Source organism: Platichthys flesus, chromosome 16, assembly GCF_949316205.1.
Source record: "Platichthys flesus chromosome 16, fPlaFle2.1, whole genome shotgun sequence".
Taxonomy (NCBI): domain Eukaryota; kingdom Metazoa; phylum Chordata; class Actinopteri; order Pleuronectiformes; family Pleuronectidae; genus Platichthys; species Platichthys flesus.
In genome coordinates this window covers 20375980-20393719 of record NC_084960.1, presented here as the reverse complement: position 1 = coordinate 20393719, position 17740 = coordinate 20375980, and the positions used below count along the sequence as shown (strand labels likewise).

Sequence of the window (17740 nt, the reverse complement as noted above, 5' to 3'; positions counted from 1 at the left end):
AAAAATGTCCTTCCTACTTGGCGGTGGCTCTATAACTCTCTGAACCATGCTGGAAGGATGGAACTGCATTTTTCTGTATAATATCAGTCTATGGCATAAAAACAAGGAAACCCATCTTGTTTTAGAAGGGGACTATATCAAACTGAATTACAGAACTTTCCCAACCAGACTAAAATCAAGATATTACAAATTTCCTGGAGAATGTGGGCATCGATCCCACTACTTCTCGCATGATAAGCGAGCGCTCTACCATTTGAGCTAATTCCCCATCTGCAAAGCTCTCTATAAATGACTTACTTGTCCAGTCTCCCCTGAGGGCCTGTGATGAGAGACTTCATTCATTTGCCTAGGCAATGTGATCCAGTCCAGGACAGAACAACATACACGCTGAAGAGGTTGCCATGATTTGCCAGAGAAGCTATTCTTACACAGGGGGATTAGCTCAAATGGTAGAGCACTCGCTTTGCATGTGAGAGGTAGTGGGATCGATGCCCTCATTCTCCACTATTGAACCCTTAATTCCCCTTTGTGAGTGACATCCATTGTCTTCTACCCTAAGATGAAACTTATCGGCTGCAAACACGTGTGCACAGGCTTGCTGTGGTTTCTTGAAAACCTGTCACTTCTCTTTCCAGATCCTCTTTCAGTTTTAACTTATTAGTGGGAGGCTACAGGTATTTCCACTCTCTGGCCCTTTGCATATCTTGTAACTTGTCTCTTAAGAGCAGGAAAAGTTTGAATTTTAGGAGATAAATTTACCTCTGAATAGGACAAGGTGGCCGAGTGGTCAAGGCGATGGACTGCTAATCCATTGTGCTCTGCACGTGTGGGTTCGAATCCCATCCTCGACGCAGTGAAGTTTACAAGACACAAAGTTCTACTCTAATTGACTGAATCAGCTTACTCTGCTGCTTGAGATTATTATCTCAAATGCTATATCCTCGTCACGTGTACTGACAAAAACGTTAACCAGTTGCTCTGAATCTCTCACCAACTTGAAATGACAGATTAGAAACATATGAGCATTTAGTTAGTGTCTAAATATGGTGATACTCCACCATGTGCTCTCAAGAAAAATGTCCTTCCTACTTGGCGGTGGCTCTATAACTCTCTGAACCATGCTGGAAGGATGGAACTGCATTTTTCTGTATAATATCAGTCCATGGCATAAAAACAAGGAAACCCATCTTGTTTTAGAAGGGGACTATATCAAACTGAATTAGAGAACTTTCCCAACCAGACTAAAATGAAGATATTACAAATTTCCTGGAGAATGTGGGCATCGATCTCACCACTTCTCGCATGCTAAGCGAGCGCTCTACCATTTGAGCTAATTCACCATCCGCAGAGCTCTCTGTAAATGACTTACTTGTCCAGTCTCCCCTGAGGGCCTGTGATGAGAGACTTCATTCATTTGCCTAGGCAATGTGATCCAGTGTAGGACAGAACAACATACACGCTGAAGAGGTTGCCATGATTTGCCACAGAAGCTATTCTTACACAGGGGGATTAGCTCAAATGGTAGAGCGCTCGCTTTGCATGTGAGAGGTAGTGGGATCGATGCCCACATTCTCCACTATTGAACCATTAATTCCCCTTTGTGAGTGACATCCATTGTCTTCGACCTTAAGATGAAACATATCGGCTGCAAACACGTGTGCATAGGCTTGCTGTGGTTTCTTGAAAACCTGTCACTTCTCTTTCCAGATCCTCTTTCAGTTTTAACTTATTAGTGGGAGGCTACAGGTATTTCCACTCTCTGGCCCTTTGCATATCTTGACATTGCGTGTAACCCTAATGACTCACACCATAGCAAAATGCTATACACACCTTGACCCAAGGAGCTCCACACAATACCATTTGGTGGGGGGTTAAACGACCTGCAAGTTTAAACACCAACTCTGAGTATAGGTGAAGATCCTAGAGAGATTTCATACCTGAAACCTCACACAAGTCTTTTAGAACTAAAGAAGCCTCTTGGACGACCAGTGTAACATCTTCAAAAAAACACAAGCAAGCCAGTTGCATATGTACGCAGGTACAATACCAGAAAACATAAGTTAGAGTCCTGTAGTCCCCTAAATTGTTCTCCAGTAAAGAAATGATAACCAACTGTGGTCTGCACGCATGGGTTAAAAATCCTGTTTTTTCAGCAATAGTTTTCTTCTTCTTCTTATGTCCACAGCCACTTGTCACCATTGTAACATGTCTCTTAAGAGCAGGAAAAGTTTGAATTTTAGGAGATAAATTTACCTCTGAATAGGACGAGGTGGCCGAGTGGTCAAGGCGATGGACTGCTAATCCATTGTGCTCTGCACGCGTGGGTTATAATCCCATCCTCGTCGCAGTGAAGTTTATGAGACACAAAGTTCTACTCTAATTGACTGAATCAGCTTACTCTGCTGCTTGAGATTATTATCTCAAATGCTGTATTCTCGTCACGTGTACTGACAAAAACGCTAACCAGGTGCTCTGAATCTCTCACCAACTTGAAATGACAGATTATAAACATATTATTGGGGAAAATAAGAGCATTTAGTTAGTGTCTAAGTATGGTGATATGCCACCATGTGCTCTCAAGAAAAATGTCCTTCCTATTTGGCGGTGGCTCTATAACTCTCTGAACCATGCTGGAAGGATGGAACTGCATTTTTCTGTATAATATCAGTCCATGGCATAAAAATAAGGAAACCCATCTTGTTTTAGAAGGGGACTATATCAAACTGAATTACAGAACTTTCCCAACCAGACTTAAATGAAGATATTACAAATTTCCTGGAGAATGTGGGCATCGATCCCACTACTTCTCGCATGCTAAGCGAGCGGTCTACCATTTGAGCCAGATCCTCTTTCAGTTTTAACTTATTAGTGGGAGGCTACAGGTATTTCCACTCTCTGGCCCTTTGCATATCTTGACATTGCGTGTAACCCTAATGACCCACACCATAGCGAAATGCTATACACACCTTGACCCAAGGAGCTCCAAACAATACCATTTGGTGGGGGGTTAAACGACCTGCAAGTTTAAACACCAACTCTGAGTATAGGTGAAGATCCTAGAGAGATTTCATACCTGAAACCTCCCACAAGTCTTTTAGAACTAAATAAGCCTCTTGGACGAACAGTGTAACATCTTCAAAAAAACACAAGCAAGGCCAGTTGCCTATGTACGCAGGTACAATACCAGAAAACATAAGTTAGAGTCCTGTAGTCCCCTAAATTGTTCTCCAGTAAAGAAATGATAACCAACTGTGGTCTGCACGCATTGGTTAAAATCCTGTTTTTTCAGCAATAGTTTTCTTCTTCTTCTTGGGTCCACAGCTACTTGTCACCATTGTAACATGTCTCTTAAGAGCAGGAAAAGTTTGAATTTTAGGAGATAAACTTACCTCTGAATAGGACGAGGTGGCCGAGTGGTCAAGGCGATGGACTGCTAATCCATTGTGCTCTGCACGCGTGGGTTAGAATCCCATCCTCGTCGCAGTGAAGTTAAAAAGACACAAAGTTCTACTCTAATTGACTGAATCAGCTTACTCTGCTGCTTGAGATTATTATCTCAAACGCTGTATTCTCGTCACGTGTACTGACAAAAACGTTAACCAGGTTCTCTGAATCTCTCACCAACTTGAAATGACAGATAAGAAACATATGAGCATTTAGTTAGTGTCTAAATATGGTGATACGCCACCATGTGCTCTCAAGAAAAATGTCCTTCCTACTTGGCGGTGGCTCTATAACTCTCTGAACCATGCTGGAAGGATGGAACTGCATTTTTCTGTATAATATCAGTCTATGGCATAAAAACAAGGAAACCCATCTTGTTTTAGAAGGGGACTATATCAAACTGAATTACAGAACTTTCCCAACCAGACTAAAATCAAGATATTACAAATTTCCTGGAGAATGTGGGCATCGATCCCACTACTTCTCGCATGATAAGCGAGCGCTCTACCATTTGAGCTAATTCCCCATCTGCAAAGCTCTCTATAAATGACTTACTTGTCCAGTCTCCCCTGAGGGCCTGTGATGAGAGACTTCATTCATTTGCCTAGGCAATGTGATCCAGTCCAGGACAGAACAACATACACGCTGAAGAGGTTGCCATGATTTGCCAGAGAAGCTATTCTTACACAGGGGGATTAGCTCAAATGGTAGAGCACTCGCTTTGCATGTGAGAGGTAGTGGGATCGATGCCCTCATTCTCCACTATTGAACCCTTAATTCCCCTTTGTGAGTGACATCCATTGTCTTCTACCCTAAGATGAAACTTATCGGCTGCAAACACGTGTGCACAGGCTTGCTGTGGTTTCTTGAAAACCTGTCACTTCTCTTTCCAGATCCTCTTTCAGTTTTAACTTATTAGTGGGAGGCTACAGGTATTTCCACTCTCTGGCCCTTTGCATATCTTGTAACTTGTCTCTTAAGAGCAGGAAAAGTTTGAATTTTAGGAGATAAATTTACCTCTGAATAGGACAAGGTGGCCGAGTGGTCAAGGCGATGGGCTGCTAATCCATTGTGCTCTGCACGCGTGGGTTCGAATCCCATCCTTGTCGCAGTGAAGTTTACAAGACACAAAGTTCTACTCTAATTGACTGAATCAGCTTACTCTGCTGCTTGAGATTATTATCTCAAATGCTGTATATTGTCACGTGTACTGACAAAAACGCTAACCAGGTGCTCTGAATCTCTCACCAACTTGAAATGACAGATTAGAAACATATTATTTGGGAAAATATCAGCATTTAGTTAGTGTCTAAGTATGGTGATACGCCACCATGTGCTCTCAAGAAAAATGTCCTTCCTACTTGGCGGTGGCTCTATAACTCTCTGAACCATGCTGGAAGGATGGAACTGCATTTTTCTGTATAATATCAGTCCATGGCATAAAAACAAGGAAACCCATCTTGTTTTAGAAGGGGACTATATCAAACTGAATTACAGAACTTTCCCAACCAGACTAAAATCAAGATATTACAAAATTCCTGGAGAATGTGGGCATCGATCTCACTACTTCTCGCATGCTAAGCGAGCGCTCTACCATTTGAGCTAATTCCCAATCCACAGAGCTCTCTGTAAATGACTTACTTGTCCAGTCTCCCCTGAGGGCCTGTGATGAGAGACTTCATTCATTTGTCTAGGCAATGTGATCCAGTGTAGGACAGAACAACATACACGCTGAAGAGGTTGCCATGATTTGCCACAGAAACTATTCTTACACAGGGGGATTAGCTCAAATGGTAGAGCGCTCGCTTTGCATGTGAGAGGTAGTGGGATCGATGCCCACATTCTCCACTATTGAACCATTAATTCCCCTTTGTGAGTGACATCCATTGTCTTCGACCTTAAGATGAAACATATCGGCTGCAAACACGTGTGCATAGGCTTGCTGTGGTTTCTTGAAAACCTGTCACTTCTCTTTCCAGATCCTCTTTCAGTTTTAACTTATTAGTGGGAGGCTACAGGTATTTCCACTCTCTGGCCCTTTGCATATCTTGACATTGCGTGTAACCCTAATGACTCACACCATAGCAAAATGCTATACACACCTTGACCCAAGGAGCTCCACACAATACCATTTGGTGGGGGGTTAAACGACCTGCAAGTTTAAACACCAACTCTGAGTATAGGTGAAGATCCTAGAGAGATTTCATACCTGAAACCTCACACAAGTCTTTTAGAACTAAAGAAGCCTCTTGGACGACCAGTGTAACATCTTCAAAAAAACACAAGCAAGCCAGTTGCATATGTACGCAGGTACAATACCAGAAAACATAAGTTAGAGTCCTGTAGTCCCCTAAATTGTTCTCCAGTAAAGAAATGATAACCAACTGTGGTCTGCACGCATGGGTTAAAAATCCTGTTTTTTCAGCAATAGTTTTCTTCTTCTTCTTATGTCCACAGCCACTTGTCACCATTGTAACATGTCTCTTAAGAGCAGGAAAAGTTTGAATTTTAGGAGATAAATTTACCTCTGAATAGGACGAGGTGGCCGAGTGGTCAAGGCGATGGACTGCTAATCCATTGTGCTCTGCACGCGTGGGTTATAATCCCATCCTCGTCGCAGTGAAGTTTATGAGACACAAAGTTCTACTCTAATTGACTGAATCAGCTTACTCTGCTGCTTGAGATTATTATCTCAAATGCTGTATTCTCGTCACGTGTACTGACAAAAACGCTAACCAGGTGCTCTGAATCTCTCACCAACTTGAAATGACAGATTATAAACATATTATTGGGGAAAATAAGAGCATTTAGTTAGTGTCTAAGTATGGTGATATGCCACCATGTGCTCTCAAGAAAAATGTCCTTCCTATTTGGCGGTGGCTCTATAACTCTCTGAACCATGCTGGAAGGATGGAACTGCATTTTTCTGTATAATATCAGTCCATGGCATAAAAATAAGGAAACCCATCTTGTTTTAGAAGGGGACTATATCAAACTGAATTACAGAACTTTCCCAACCAGACTTAAATGAAGATATTACAAATTTCCTGGAGAATGTGGGCATCGATCCCACTACTTCTCGCATGCTAAGCGAGCGGTCTACCATTTGAGCCAGATCCTCTTTCAGTTTTAACTTATTAGTGGGAGGCTACAGGTATTTCCACTCTCTGGCCCTTTGCATATCTTGACATTGCGTGTAACCCTAATGACCCACACCATAGCGAAATGCTATACACACCTTGACCCAAGGAGCTCCAAACAATACCATTTGGTGGGGGGTTAAACGACCTGCAAGTTTAAACACCAACTCTGAGTATAGGTGAAGATCCTAGAGAGATTTCATACCTGAAACCTCCCACAAGTCTTTTAGAACTAAATAAGCCTCTTGGACGAACAGTGTAACATCTTCAAAAAAACACAAGCAAGGCCAGTTGCCTATGTACGCAGGTACAATACCAGAAAACATAAGTTAGAGTCCTGTAGTCCCCTAAATTGTTCTCCAGTAAAGAAATGATAACCAACTGTGGTCTGCACGCATTGGTTAAAATCCTGTTTTTTCAGCAATAGTTTTCTTCTTCTTCTTGGGTCCACAGCTACTTGTCACCATTGTAACATGTCTCTTAAGAGCAGGAAAAGTTTGAATTTTAGGAGATAAACTTACCTCTGAATAGGACGAGGTGGCCGAGTGGTCAAGGCGATGGACTGCTAATCCATTGTGCTCTGCACGCGTGGGTTAGAATCCCATCCTCGTCGCAGTGAAGTTAAAAAGACACAAAGTTCTACTCTAATTGACTGAATCAGCTTACTCTGCTGCTTGAGATTATTATCTCAAACGCTGTATTCTCGTCACGTGTACTGACAAAAACGTTAACCAGGTTCTCTGAATCTCTCACCAACTTGAAATGACAGATAAGAAACATATGAGCATTTAGTTAGTGTCTAAATATGGTGATACGCCACCATGTGCTCTCAAGAAAAATGTCCTTCCTACTTGGCGGTGGCTCTATAACTCTCTGAACCATGCTGGAAGGATGGAACTGCATTTTTCTGTATAATATCAGTCTATGGCATAAAAACAAGGAAACCCATCTTGTTTTAGAAGGGGACTATATCAAACTGAATTACAGAACTTTCCCAACCAGACTAAAATCAAGATATTACAAATTTCCTGGAGAATGTGGGCATCGATCCCACTACTTCTCGCATGATAAGCGAGCGCTCTACCATTTGAGCTAATTCCCCATCTGCAAAGCTCTCTATAAATGACTTACTTGTCCAGTCTCCCCTGAGGGCCTGTGATGAGAGACTTCATTCATTTGCCTAGGCAATGTGATCCAGTCCAGGACAGAACAACATACACGCTGAAGAGGTTGCCATGATTTGCCAGAGAAGCTATTCTTACACAGGGGGATTAGCTCAAATGGTAGAGCACTCGCTTTGCATGTGAGAGGTAGTGGGATCGATGCCCTCATTCTCCACTATTGAACCCTTAATTCCCCTTTGTGAGTGACATCCATTGTCTTCTACCCTAAGATGAAACTTATCGGCTGCAAACACGTGTGCACAGGCTTGCTGTGGTTTCTTGAAAACCTGTCACTTCTCTTTCCAGATCCTCTTTCAGTTTTAACTTATTAGTGGGAGGCTACAGGTATTTCCACTCTCTGGCCCTTTGCATATCTTGTAACTTGTCTCTTAAGAGCAGGAAAAGTTTGAATTTTAGGAGATAAATTTACCTCTGAATAGGACAAGGTGGCCGAGTGGTCAAGGCGATGGACTGCTAATCCATTGTGCTCTGCACGTGTGGGTTCGAATCCCATCCTTGTCGCAGTGAAGTTTACAAGACAAAAAGTTCTACTCTAAATGACTGAATCAGCTTACTCCGCTGCTTGAGATTATTATCTCAAATGCTGTATTCTCATCACGTGTATTGACAAAAACGCTAACCAGGTGCTCTGAATCTCTCACCAACTTGAAATGACAGATTAGAAACGTATGAGCATTTAGTTAGTGTCTAAATATGGTGATACGCCACCATGTGCTCTCAAGAAAAATGTCCTTCCTACTTGGCGGTGGCTCTATAACTCTCTGAACCATGCTGGAAGGATGGAACTGCATTTTTCTGTATAATATCAGTCCATGGCATACAAACAACTTCTTGTTTTAGAAGGGGACTATATCAAACTGAATTACAGAACTTTCCCAACCAGACTTAAATGAAGATATTACAAATTTCCTGGAGAATGTGGGCATCGATCCCACTACATCTCGCATGCTAAGCGAGCGGTCTACCATTTGAGCCAGATCCTCTTTCAGTTTTAACTTATTAGTGGGAGGCTACAGGTATTTCCACTCTCTGGCCCTTTGCATATCTTGACATTGCGTGTAACCCTAATGACCCACACCATAGCGAAATGCTATACACACCTTGACCCAAGGAGCTCCACACAATACCATTTGGTGGGGGGGTTAAACGACCTGCAAGTTTAAACACCAACTCTGAGTATAGGTGAAGATCCTAGAGAGATTTCATACCTGAAACCTCCCACAAGTCTTTTAGAACTAAATAAGCCTCTTGGACGAACAGTGTAACATCTTCAAAAAAACACAAGCAAGGCCAGTTGCCTATGTACGCAGGTACAATACCAGAAAACATAAGTTAGAGTCCTGTAGTCCCCTAAATTGTTCTCCAGTAAAGAAATGATAACCAACTGTGGTCTGCACGCATGGGTTAAAATCCTGTTTTTTCAGCAATAGTTTTCTTCTTCTTCTTGGGTCCACAGCTACTTGTCACCATTGTAACATGTCTCTTAAGAGCAGGAAAAGTTTGAATTTTAGGAGATAAATTTACCTCTGAATAGGACGGGGTGGCCGAGTGGTCAAGGCGATGGACTGCTAATCCATTGTGCTCTGCACGCGTGGGTTAGAATCCCATCCTCGTCGCAGTGAAGTTAACAAGACACAAAGTTCTACTCTAATTGACTGAATCAGCTTACTCTGCTGCATGAGATTATTATCTCAAATGCTGTATTCTCGTCATGTGTACTGACAAAAACGTTAACCAGGTTCTCTGAATCTCTCACCAACTTGAAATGACAGATTATAAACATATTATTGGGGAAAATATGAGCATTTAGGTAGTGTCTAAGTATGGTGATACGCCACCATGTGCTCTCAAGAAAAATGTCCTTCCTATTTGGCGGTGGCTCTACAACTCTCTGAACCATGCTGGAAGGATGGAACTGCATTTTTCTGTATAATATCAGTCCATGGCATAAAAATAAGGAAACCCATCTTGTTTTAGAAGGGGACTATATCAAACTGAATTACAGAACTTTCCCAACCAGTCTAAAATAAAAATATTGCAAATTTCCTGGAGAATGTGGGCATCGATCCCACTACTTCTCGCATGCTAAGCGAGCGCTCTACCATTTGAGCCAGATCCTCTTTCGGTTTTAACTTATTAGTGGGAGGCTACAGGTATTTCAAGTCTCTGGCCCTTTGCATATCTTTACATTGCGTGTAACCCTAATGACCCACACCATAGCGAAATGCTATACACACCTTGACCCAAGGAGCTCCACACAATACCATTTGGTGGAGGGTTAAACGACCTGCAAGTTTAAACACCAACTCTGAGTATAGGTGAAGATCCTAGAGAGATTTCATACCTGAAACCTCCCACAAGTCTTTTAGAACTAAAGAAGCCTCTTGGACGACCAGTGTAACATCTTCAAAAAAACACAAGCAAGGCCAGTTGCCTATGTACGCAGGTACAATACCAGAAAACATAAGTTAGAGTCCTGTAGTCCCCTAAATTGTTCTCCAGTAAAGAAATGATAACCAACTGTGGTCTGCACGCATGGGTTAAACTCCTGCTTTTTCAGCAATAGTTTTCTTCTTCTTCTTGGGTCCACAGCCACTTGTCACCATTGTAACATGTCTCTTAAGAGCAGGAAAAGTTTGAATTTTAGGAGATAAATTTACCTCTGAATAGGACGAGGTGGCCGAGTGGTCAAGGCGATGGACTGCTAATCCATTGTGCTCTGCACGCGTGAGTTAGAATCCCATCCTCGACGCAGTGAAGTTTACAAGACACAAAGTTCTACTCTAATTGACTGAATCAGCTTACTCTGCTGCTTGAGATTATTATCTCAAATGCTATATCCTCGTCACGTGTACTGACAAAAACGTTAACCAGTTGCTCTGAATCTCTCACCAACTTGAAATGACAGATTAGAAACATATGAGCATTTAGTTAGTGTCTAAATATGGTGATACTCCACCATGTGCTCTCAAGAAAAATGTCCTTCCTACTTGGCGGTGGCTCTATAACTCTCTGAACCATGCTGGAAGGATGGAACTGCATTTTTCTGTATAATATCAGTCCATGGCATAAAAACAAGGAAACCCATCTTGTTTTAGAAGGGGACTATATCAAACTGAATTAGAGAACTTTCCCAACCAGACTAAAATGAAGATATTACAAATTTCCTGGAGAATGTGGGCATCGATCTCACCACTTCTCGCATGCTAAGCGAGCGCTCTACCATTTGAGCTAATTCACCATCCGCAGAGCTCTCTGTAAATGACTTACTTGTCCAGTCTCCCCTGAGGGCCTGTGATGAGAGACTTCATTCATTTGCCTAGGCAATGTGATCCAGTGTAGGACAGAACAACATACACGCTGAAGAGGTTGCCATGATTTGCCACAGAAGCTATTCTTACACAGGGGGATTAGCTCAAATGGTAGAGCGCTCGCTTTGCATGTGAGAGGTAGTGGGATCGATGCCCACATTCTCCACTATTGAACCATTAATTCCCCTTTGTGAGTGACATCCATTGTCTTCGACCTTAAGATGAAACATATCGGCTGCAAACACGTGTGCATAGGCTTGCTGTGGTTTCTTGAAAACCTGTCACTTCTCTTTCCAGATCCTCTTTCAGTTTTAACTTATTAGTGGGAGGCTACAGGTATTTCCACTCTCTGGCCCTTTGCATATCTTGACATTGCGTGTAACCCTAATGACTCACACCATAGCAAAATGCTATACACACCTTGACCCAAGGAGCTCCACACAATACCATTTGGTGGGGGGTTAAACGACCTGCAAGTTTAAACACCAACTCTGAGTATAGGTGAAGATCCTAGAGAGATTTCATACCTGAAACCTCACACAAGTCTTTTAGAACTAAAGAAGCCTCTTGGACGACCAGTGTAACATCTTCAAAAAAACACAAGCAAGCCAGTTGCATATGTACGCAGGTACAATACCAGAAAACATAAGTTAGAGTCCTGTAGTCCCCTAAATTGTTCTCCAGTAAAGAAATGATAACCAACTGTGGTCTGCACGCATGGGTTAAAAATCCTGTTTTTTCAGCAATAGTTTTCTTCTTCTTCTTATGTCCACAGCCACTTGTCACCATTGTAACATGTCTCTTAAGAGCAGGAAAAGTTTGAATTTTAGGAGATAAATTTACCTCTGAATAGGACGAGGTGGCCGAGTGGTCAAGGCGATGGACTGCTAATCCATTGTGCTCTGCACGCGTGGGTTATAATCCCATCCTCGTCGCAGTGAAGTTTATGAGACACAAAGTTCTACTCTAATTGACTGAATCAGCTTACTCTGCTGCTTGAGATTATTATCTCAAATGCTGTATTCTCGTCACGTGTACTGACAAAAACGCTAACCAGGTGCTCTGAATCTCTCACCAACTTGAAATGACAGATTATAAACATATTATTGGGGAAAATAAGAGCATTTAGTTAGTGTCTAAGTATGGTGATATGCCACCATGTGCTCTCAAGAAAAATGTCCTTCCTATTTGGCGGTGGCTCTATAACTCTCTGAACCATGCTGGAAGGATGGAACTGCATTTTTCTGTATAATATCAGTCCATGGCATAAAAATAAGGAAACCCATCTTGTTTTAGAAGGGGACTATATCAAACTGAATTAGAGAACTTTCCCAACCAGACTAAAATGAAGATATTACAAATTTCCTGGAGAATGTGGGCATCGATCTCACCACTTCTCGCATGCTAAGCGAGCGCTCTACCATTTGAGCTAATTCACCATCCGCAGAGCTCTCTGTAAATGACTTACTTGTCCAGTCTCCCCTGAGGGCCTGTGATGAGAGACTTCATTCATTTGCCTAGGCAATGTGATCCAGTGTAGGACAGAACAACATACACGCTGAAGAGGTTGCCATGATTTGCCACAGAAGCTATTCTTACACAGGGGGATTAGCTCAAATGGTAGAGCGCTCGCTTTGCATGTGAGAGGTAGTGGGATCGATGCCCACATTCTCCACTATTGAACCATTAATTCCCCTTTGTGAGTGACATCCATTGTCTTCGACCTTAAGATGAAACATATCGGCTGCAAACACGTGTGCATAGGCTTGCTGTGGTTTCTTGAAAACCTGTCACTTCTCTTTCCAGATCCTCTTTCAGTTTTAACTTATTAGTGGGAGGCTACAGGTATTTCCACTCTCTGGCCCTTTGCATATCTTGACATTGCGTGTAACCCTAATGACTCACACCATAGCAAAATGCTATACACACCTTGACCCAAGGAGCTCCACACAATACCATTTGGTGGGGGGTTAAACGACCTGCAAGTTTAAACACCAACTCTGAGTATAGGTGAAGATCCTAGAGAGATTTCATACCTGAAACCTCACACAAGTCTTTTAGAACTAAAGAAGCCTCTTGGACGACCAGTGTAACATCTTCAAAAAAACACAAGCAAGCCAGTTGCATATGTACGCAGGTACAATACCAGAAAACATAAGTTAGAGTCCTGTAGTCCCCTAAATTGTTCTCCAGTAAAGAAATGATAACCAACTGTGGTCTGCACGCATGGGTTAAAAATCCTGTTTTTTCAGCAATAGTTTTCTTCTTCTTCTTATGTCCACAGCCACTTGTCACCATTGTAACATGTCTCTTAAGAGCAGGAAAAGTTTGAATTTTAGGAGATAAATTTACCTCTGAATAGGACGGGGTGGCCGAGTGGTCAAGGCGATGGACTGCTAATCCATTGTGCTCTGCACGCGTGGGTTATAATCCCATCCTCGTCGCAGTGAAGTTTATGAGACACAAAGTTCTACTCTAATTGACTGAATCAGCTTACTCTGCTGCTTGAGATTATTATCTCAAATGCTGTATTCTCGTCACGTGTACTGACAAAAACGCTAACCAGGTGCTCTGAATCTCTCACCAACTTGAAATGACAGATTATAAACATATTATTGGGGAAAATAAGAGCATTTAGTTAGTGTCTAAGTATGGTGATATGCCACCATGTGCTCTCAAGAAAAATGTCCTTCCTATTTGGCGGTGGCTCTATAACTCTCTGAACCATGCTGGAAGGATGGAACTGCATTTTTCTGTATAATATCAGTCCATGGCATAAAAATAAGGAAACCCATCTTGTTTTAGAAGGGGACTATATCAAACTGAATTACAGAACTTTCCCAACCAGCCTAAAATCAAGATATTACAAATTTCCTGGAGAATGTGGGCATCGATCCCACTACTTCTCGCATGCTAAGCGAGCGCTCTACCATTTGAGCCAGATCCTCTTTCGGTTTTAACTTATTAGTGGGAGGCTACAGGTATTTCAAGTCTCTGGCCCTTTGCATATCTTTACATTGCGTGTAACCCTAATGACCCACACCATAGCGAAATGCTATACACACCTTGACCCAAGGAGCTCCACACAATACCATTTGGTGGAGGGTTAAACGACCTGCAAGTTTAAACACCAACTCTGAGTATAGGTGAAGATCCTAGAGAGATTTCATACCTGAAACCTCCCACAAGTCTTTTAGAACTAAAGAAGCCTCTTGGACTACCAGTGTAACATCTTCAAAAAAACACAAGCAAGGCCAGTTGCCTATGTACGCAGGTACAATACCAGAAAACATAAGGTAGAGTCCTGTAGTCCCCTAAATTGTTCTCCAGTAAAGAAATGATAACCAACTGTGGTCTGCACGCATGGGTTAAACTCCTGCTTTTTCAGCAATAGTTTTCTTCTTCTTCTTGTGTCCACAGCCACTTGTCACCATTGTAACATGTCTCTTAAGAGCAGGAAAAGTTTGAATTTTAGGAGATAAATTTACCTCTGAATAGGACGAGGTGGCCGAGTGGTCAAGGCGATGGACTGCTAGTCCATTGTGCTCTGCACGCGTGAGTTAGAATCCCATCCTCGTCGCAGTGAAGTTTACAAGACACATAGTTCTACTCTAATTGACTGAATCAGCTTACTCTGCTGCTTGAGATTATTATCTCAAATGCTGTATTCTCGTCACGTGTACTGACAAAAACGTTAACCAGGTGCTCTGAATCTCTCACCAACTTGAAATGACAGATTAGAAACATACTATTGGGGAAAATATGAGCATTTAGTTAGTGTCTAAGTATGGTGATACGCCACCATGTGCTCTCAAGAAAAATGTCCTTCCTACTTGGCGGTGGCTCTATAACTCTCTGAACCATGCTGGAAGGATGGAACTGCATTTTTCTGTATAATATCAGTCCATGGCATAAAAACAAGGAAAACCATCTTGTTTTAGAAGGGGACTATATCAAACTGAATTAGAGAACTTTCCCAACCAGACTAAAATGACGATATTACAAATTTCCTGGAGAATGTGGGCATCGATCTCACCACTTCTCGCATGCTAAGCGAGCGCTCTACCATTTGAGCTAATTCACCATCCGCAGAGCTCTCTGTAAATGACTTACTTGTCCAGTCTCCCCTGAGGGCCTGTGATGAGAGACTTCATTCATTTGCCTAGGCAATGTGATCCAGTGTAGGACAGAACAACATACACGCTGAAGAGGTTGCCATGATTTGCCACAGAAGCTATTCTTACACAGGGGGATTAGCTCAAATGGTAGAGCGCTCGCTTTGCATGTGAGAGGTAGTGGGATCGATGCCCACATTCTCCACTATTGAACCATTAATTCCCCTTTGTGAGTGACATCCATTGTCTTCGACCTTAAGATGAAACATATCGGCTGCAAACACGTGTGCATAGGCTTGCTGTGGTTTCTTGAAAACCTGTCACTTCTCTTTCCAGATCCTCTTTCAGTTTTAACTTATTAGTGGGAGGCTACAGGTATTTCCACTCTCTGGCCCTTTGCATATCTTGACATTGCGTGTAACCCTAATGACTCACACCATAGCAAAATGCTATACACACCTTGACCCAAGGAGCTCCACACAATACCATTTGGTGGGGGGTTAAACGACCTGCAAGTTTAAACACCAACTCTGAGTATAGGTGAAGATCCTAGAGAGATTTCATACCTGAAACCTCACACAAGTCTTTTAGAACTAAAGAAGCCTCTTGGACGACCAGTGTAACATCTTCAAAAAAACACAAGCAAGCCAGTTGCATATGTACGCAGGTACAATACCAGAAAACATAAGTTAGAGTCCTGTAGTCCCCTAAATTGTTCTCCAGTAAAGAAATGATAACCAACTGTGGTCTGCACGCATGGGTTAAAAATCCTGTTTTTTCAGCAATAGTTTTCTTCTTCTTCTTATGTCCACAGCCACTTGTCACCATTGTAACATGTCTCTTAAGAGCAGGAAAAGTTTGAATTTTAGGAGATAAATTTACCTCTGAATAGGACGGGGTGGCCGAGTGGTCAAGGCGATGGACTGCTAATCCATTGTGCTCTGCACGCGTGGGTTATAATCCCATCCTCGTCGCAGTGAAGTTAACAAGACACAAAGTTCTACTCTAATTGACTGAATCAGCTTACTCTGCTGCATGAGATTATTATCTCAAATGCTGTATTCTCGTCATGTGTACTGACAAAAACGCTAACCAGGTGCTCTGAATCTCTCACCAACTTGAAATGACAGATTATAAACATATTATTGGGGAAAATATGAGCATTTAGTTAGTGTCTAAGTATGGTGATACGCCACCATGTGCTCTCAAGAAAAATGTCCTTCCTATTTGGCGGTGGCTCTACAACTCTCTGAACCATGCTGGAAGGATGGAACTGCATTTTTCTGTATAATATCAGTCCATGGCATAAAAATAAGGAAACCCATCTTGTTTTAGAAGGGGACTATATCAAACTGAATTACAGAACTTTCCCAACCAGCCTAAAATAAAAATATTACAAATTTCATGGAGAATGTGGGCATCGATCCCACTACTTCTCGCATGCTAAGCGAGCGCTCTACCATTTGAGCCAGATCCTCTTTCGGTTTTAACTTATTAGTGGGAGGCTACAGGTATTTCAAGTCTCTGGCCCTTTGCATATCTTTACATTGCGTGTAACCCTAATGACCCACACCATAGCGAAATGCTATACACACCTTGACCCAAGGAGCTCCACACAATACCATTTGGTGGAGGGTTAAACGACCTGCAAGTTTAAACACCAACTCTGAGTATAGGTGAAGATCCTAGAGAGATTTCATACCTGAAACCTCCCACAAGTCTTTTAGAACTAAAGAAGCCTCTTGGACGACCAGTGTAACATCTTCAAAAAAACACAAGCAAGGCCAGTTGCCTATGTACGCAGGTACAATACCAGAAAACATAAGTTAGAGTCCTGTAGTCCCCTAAATTGTTCTCCAGTAAAGAAATGATAACCAACTGTGGTCTGCACGCATGGGTTAAACTCCTGCTTTTTCAGCAATAGTTTTCTTCTTCTTCTTGGGTCCACAGCCACTTGTCACCATTGTAACATGTCTCTTAAGAGCAGGAAAAGTTTGAATTTTAGGAGATAAATTTACCTCTGAATAGGACGAGGTGGCCGAGTGGTCAAGGCGATGGACTGCTAATCCATTGTGCTCTGCACGCGTGAGTTAGAATCCCATCCTCGACGCAGTGAAGTTTACAAGACACAAAGTTCTACTCTAATTGACTGAATCAGCTTACTCTGCTGCTTGAGATTATTATCTCAAATGCTGTATTCTCGTCACGTGTACTGACAAAAACGTTAACCAGGTGCTCTGAATCTCTCACCAACTTGAAATGACAGATTAGAAACATATTATTGGGGAAAATATGAGCATTTAGTTAGTGTCTAAGTATGGTGATACGCCACCATGTGCTCTCAAGAAAAATGTCCTTCCTACTTGGCGGTGGCTCTATAACTCTCTGAAACATGCAGGAAAGATGGAACTGCATTTTTCTGTATAATATCAGTCCATGGCATAAAAACAAGGAAACCCATCTTGTTTTAGAAGGGGACTATATCAAACTGAATTACAGAACTTTCCCAACCAGACTAAAATGGAGATATTACAAATTTCCTGGAG

The 17740-nt window shown here is 42.1% G+C and overlaps 5 non-coding genes across 5 annotated transcripts; all 5 read left to right on the top strand.

Annotated features, from left to right (window-relative positions):
- The first annotated feature begins 3399 nt into the window (after window positions 1–3399).
- Window positions 3400–3481, top strand: trnas-gcu (transfer RNA serine (anticodon GCU)). Its single transcript has one exon. It is a non-coding gene; the product is annotated as a tRNA-Ser (tRNA).
- Window positions 3482–4471: 990 nt separating this feature from the next.
- trnas-gcu (transfer RNA serine (anticodon GCU)) lies at window positions 4472–4553 on the top strand. The gene has a single exon. It is a non-coding gene; the product is annotated as a tRNA-Ser (tRNA).
- Window positions 4554–7115: 2562 nt separating this feature from the next.
- Window positions 7116–7197, top strand: trnas-gcu (transfer RNA serine (anticodon GCU)). Its single transcript has one exon. It is a non-coding gene; the product is annotated as a tRNA-Ser (tRNA).
- Window positions 7198–8187: 990 nt separating this feature from the next.
- trnas-gcu (transfer RNA serine (anticodon GCU)) lies at window positions 8188–8269 on the top strand. The gene has a single exon. It is a non-coding gene; the product is annotated as a tRNA-Ser (tRNA).
- A 1033-nt stretch (window positions 8270–9302) lies between these two features.
- Window positions 9303–9384, top strand: trnas-gcu (transfer RNA serine (anticodon GCU)). The gene has a single exon. It is a non-coding gene; the product is annotated as a tRNA-Ser (tRNA).
- The last annotated feature ends 8356 nt before the right edge of the window (window positions 9385–17740 follow it).